This window comes from Chinchilla lanigera, unplaced genomic scaffold, assembly GCF_000276665.1.
Source record: "Chinchilla lanigera isolate Chin_1 unplaced genomic scaffold, ChiLan1.0 scaffold00030, whole genome shotgun sequence".
In the NCBI taxonomy this organism is placed as follows: Eukaryota; Metazoa; Chordata; class Mammalia; order Rodentia; family Chinchillidae; genus Chinchilla; species Chinchilla lanigera.
In genome coordinates, this window is record NW_004955431.1 from 9,899,505 (window position 1) to 9,904,976 (window position 5,472).

The 5,472-nt window shown below is 35.8% G+C and overlaps 1 protein-coding gene across 1 annotated transcript in view; it reads left to right on the plus strand.

The window, feature by feature from the left end:
* Positions 1–5,472, plus strand: part of Sohlh2 (spermatogenesis and oogenesis specific basic helix-loop-helix 2) — a 77,262-nt gene that overhangs the window by 24,722 nt on the left and 47,068 nt on the right. The gene's annotated exons all lie outside the window — the stretch shown is intronic.

A 5,472-nucleotide genomic window follows, 5' to 3' on the forward strand; every position in this document is an offset into this window, starting at 1 on the left:
TTTTTTTTGGTTTTTCTCCGGTACCGGGAACCGAACTCACGACCTTGCGCTTGCCAGGCAGGCGCTTTGCCGCTGAGCTAAATCTCCAGCCCCTGCTTTGTTCTTTTCTCTGCATTTCTCTACCTTCCTTGTGGCGGCTAACTTTCCTTCAGTTCCTTCCTGATTCCTTCCTGATTCTCAGAGATCTACTTCTTGTTTTCTCTTTGCCATGTTACCTTCCAGGTGTCTGGATTCTGGATCTCAGGGAGGCTGAATTTTGCTGCGGAGTGCCTCTGCCATTTTGTTTCCTCTCCATCCTTGCCACTTCTGAAAGCTGCTCTCGAAGTCCTCTTTCATGAATGTCTTTATGAGATGTGATCACACATGGTGAACACCACTGCCAGATGCTATCCAGCAGAAAGTCAGGCACACAAAAATATTACACTGTGTCCTCAGTGTGTCCCATTATTCACTGGACCTGGCCCTGTGCCACTTCTAGCTCTTCTGCAAGTCAAAAATGACCATGAAAGGTAAACATTTTGGATGGATTCAGGACACTAAGGCAGTCATGAGAGCACAACTAAAGATACTCATGAAAAAGAACTTAAGGAACTGTTTCAGGAAGTGGCATGAGTGATGGAGTAAGTGTGTTTGAAATCACAGGGAATAGTTTGAAGAAGAGTATGGCAATGTGTCTTTTACTGCAACAGTTTTATTTTAATGTAAACATGCACCTTAATTTTCTACCATACCTGATTTACCCCCAGCCCTTACATTTATTTGCCTGTCTGACAGGCTATATTTTTCAGTCTCTATTTACATATAATTACTGTTAAGTTTTTTTAGGTTTATAACTTTTCTGTTTATGTTCATTAATTTTTTTTTTATCTCTTTTTGACCTGCCTTTTTTGGATTTATCAAGTATGTTTGAGCGTTTCTTTTTATAACCTCTTTTGACTTTTTAGATAGAAGTTTTTTATTGATTACTACAGGGATTATAATATTCATCCTTTATTTCTTTTGTTCTAGTTAAGTTGATATATCCTTAAGGTACAACTTTACATTTCCATTTACTGTCTTCCATTTTTGTTATTGTCGTCATTTCACTTTTATATTATCAACCCTACATTATTGTTAGTTATTTTAAACAGAATGCTATTGTGCCAGTTACCTATCAGTATGTAGCAAATTACTCCAAAGCTTGGTGGCTTAAAGCAACTGTCATATTTCATAATTTTATGGGTTCAATTTGAGCAGAACTGGGGTTCACAATTCTTCTGTGTATAGTATTTTTCATGATTTTTTTTTTTTTTTTTGGTACCAGGAATTGAACTCGTGACCTCATGCTTGCCAGGCAGGCGCGATTCCACTGAACTATATTCCCGGCCCTTTCTGTGTATAGTATTGGCTGTGGTCACTCCGTGGCATGCAGCCAGAAAATGGCCTGTCTAGAGAGTCCAGCCCAACTCTGTCCGTATGCATGGTCCTTGACTGGGAGAAGGCTATAGGTCATACTCAAATAGGTCACTCACTTTCTTTCCCTGTGGGCTCAATTATTTCTACATGGTCTTTCCTGCAAACCAGACTAGACATCTCACGTTTGGCAAGGGTTCTATAAAAACGGCATCAAAGCTACAGCTTATGAAATGCTAGTCCCAGAACTACCATCAGGTCACCTCTTCTCATGTCACTGGTAATAGTAGGATAGGCTAACAGAGATTCAAGGGGAAGGAAAACAGACCCTGACTCTTCATTAGGAAAATTATAAATAATTTTCAGTTACTGTAATCTGTAACTATTATTTTTAACTCAAATGTTAGATTCCTTTTTGGAGTAAAACAGGTTCTTCACTGTTTACAAAGTTTTATTTCTGAGTTGCAACAGTTCTTTATGTACTTTCTTGTATTAACCATGTTTTGATCCTGTTTTCCTCCATATAATTGTGGCTTACACAATCAGAAAAACAGTGTAAAGACACAGAAATATTAGCAGTGGATATAACTGCTCGAGGCCTTCCAAACAGGTGTTTGCTATTGTTTTTAAAAATGTGAATGAAGAAAATGATCTTGTTATGTATACCAGTATATTTACCATGCCTTACATGCTTTACTTTTTTTGTGTAAATTTTATATCAGATATTACTTCCCATTGACAAATAGTGACATAAAGACATTTTAAGATAAAAGACAGCATAGGCATTTTGACATCAGCATACCTGCAGGGTAAGAAAACTAAATAAAACTCTTTAGGTCTAAGGAAAATGATACCAGATGGAAAGTTGGATCTTTGGGAAGGACTGAATAGCATCAGAAATAATAAGTGTACAAGTAAATATTTAAAAGCAAATGTTTGCCTTTTCATGTATTTAAACAAATTAATATTATTTTAAACAAAATTTATAGCATTGTACTGTGGGATTTGTAATGTCTACAGATATATTAACATATGATTTGCAGTGTTGGTAGATATATGACAACTAGCATGAAAAATGAGCAGGGTAAATGTACTTACACTACTATAGCATTTGTGTATATTGCGTGATGTCATAAATTATTAACTCCAAAGAGACTGTAAAAAGTTCAGATACATATATTTTAGTCCCTAGAACAACCCTAATGAGATATGCAAAACACATGTCTATGAAGCCAAAAAAACAAATTGAAATTGAATATTGTAAAAGTATTCAAACAGAAAGGATGAAAAGGAACTAAAGCACTAAAGAGAGTAAAGGGGAACATATTAAAACAGTAAACATTTATCCACCTATATCCAACATATAGTCAGACATTGTCAGGACAGATAAAAACAAACAAAAACCAAGATCCATCTGTCTGCTGTCTGTAAGAGGCAAGCTTTAAATATAAAGACATAATAAGGTAAATTCATAGAAAAATGTATACCATAGAAACAGTAAATTTAAGGCCACGTTGACTATGTTAATATGAAAGAAAGTAGACTTGAAGACATATAATATCATTTGAGGTAAAGAGAGAGGCATTACATAGTGATAAAACTGTCAGTATATTGGAATGATTTTTCTTCTTAGAGACATCGTCTCACTGTATTGCTCAAGCTGAGCTCAAATTCCTGGGCTATAATAATCCTTCTGCCTTATATCCGCAAGTGGTGGGATCCAAATAACAAATATTATGTCAAAATTAAAGGAACAAATAGATGATCCTACAAGTATTGTTAGAGATTTAACACTACTATGCCAGCAGTTTATACAGCTACACACCAACAATCAGAATATGTGATTATTACCCTCCTTGATGTAATGGATGTTGGTAAGACAACTGCAGCAAGATACTCCTTTTTTTCAAGGGCACATCAGATATTCACTTACACAGACTGTGTGTTGGGGTATGAGAGATCTCAAGACATTTGAAAGAATCAAATTCATGAAGAGTATACTTTATAACCATAATGAAATTAAATTAGAGATTAATAAGATTTAAATGAAAACCAGATTTAAAGAGAAACCTGAAATATCTGGAAATTGAAAACACAGTTCTAAATAATTCATGAGTAAAAGAAAAAGACCGTAGAAAAATTAGAAGACATTTCAAAGGAAATATGAGAGCATAATATATAAAAATTTATGGGATTGAGCTAAAGCAAAGTTTAGGGAAACGCTAAATGTTTATATTAGAAAAGGCAAAAGATCTAAAAATTAGTAAATAAATGACCATTTTAAGCTGAAAAAATTGAGTACCTTTGAAGTAAGGGCAAGAGGGTTGGAGAGCAAATGAATGCAATTTACCAATACCAAGAACAAAAGAGAGACTTTCATTACAAATCTATAAATATTTACATGGGTTAAGAGCATATTTGAACAATTTTATACCAATAAAATTCAACGTCTTAGATAAAGGGAACAAATTCTTCAAAAATACAACTTAGCAAAATTGATACCAAAAGAAACAGAAATCAGAATAGCCTTAAATATTAAAGAAACTGAATATGCTATCAAATACCAAAGAAGAAGCTCCATTGTTATTGTTTTACCATTGAATTCCATCAAGCATTTATAGAAGTAATTCCTGTCTGGAACAGATACTTAAAGAAGACAGAAGAAGGAACATTTCCTAACCACTTCATGAGATCAACATAACCCTAAATCCAACAAAGACATTATAGGAAATAAATAACACACAAAAATTTTTTATAACAGACACAAATATAATTTTAGTAAATTGAATCAAGAACAATATAAAGATATAATATATCATGATCACATCAAGTTTCCCTTCAAAAAAAAGGCTGGTGCAATGTGAAAAAAAAATCAGTGTAATTCAGAGTAAAAGGGAAAAACATATTGTTAGAAGATTTAGAAAAAAGTTACTTAGGCTAGGCATGTAGCTCAGTGGCAGAGCACTTGCCTAGCATGGGTGAGACCTCAGGTTCAAGGCCTGCCATCATAAAAACAAAACCACCTCAAACTTGACAACATTCAATATCCTTTTGTGATAAGACAAAACAAAACAGAGCAGAAGACCTTTCAGCAAACAGATGTAGAAGAGAACGTCATCATCTCTGTTAAAGGGCATCTGTGAAATTGTGGCTAACATTTACACCTAGTGAAGAAATTTGGACTGTTTCTTAAAAAGATCAGGAGCAAGGTGAGGATGTCTATTATTTAAAACTTCTGTTTCTCACTAAACAGTCCTAGCCATTGCAATTAGGCAACAAAAATAAACATACAGATTAAAAAAAAAGAAAAGCAAAACCCCTTTATTTGTAGATGGCATTGTATATGAGGTCCTAAGACAGCTCAAAAAAATTGCTGCACAGGTAACTCACAAATACTGGTATTTAGGGCATGTAAAAAAAAAAAAAAACCCTAAAACTTGTTAATAATAAATTTTTAAAACCTCTTATAATCCATTTAAAATGAAGGTAAGATGTTTGAACAGATACTTAACAAAAGAAGATACTTAAATATCTAATAAAGGAAAAGTTTCCTCAAGATCATTAGTTGTGAGAGAAATACAAGTTAAAGACAGAAGGAGACGCTACCACATATTCTTCAGAAAGACCAAAATTAAAACTACTGAAAATGTTGTCAAAAGATTTGAAACAACTCAGACGTGGTGACACACACCTGTAATTTCAGCACAGTAGAAGGTTGGGGCAGAAGGATCGAAAGTTTGAGGCCAGGCTGGACTCGTGGGTTCAAGTCTGTGCTTGGCCCACACCACCACGGGTCCCAGCTGAAACTCACAGAGAGAGCCAGGTATTTCCCATCTACGCCCTGAGGGCAGAGCGTGCGAACCAGGACCCCGCCGACATTACAGACGGAGCCTCTGGCCTCCCTGTACCTGCGGCAGAGAGGAGGTCCTCACTCAGAACCCCAGGGACTTCTCTGGCTGGGGCGGGGCGTGTAGATTCTCCCAGCCCCCATGCACGCGGCGCCAAGTGAGTGAGTGCTCCAGGAGCTGCCGGACCCATGGTTTGAGTCTGTGCTTTGCCTTTGCCCAGATCCCCTAGTGA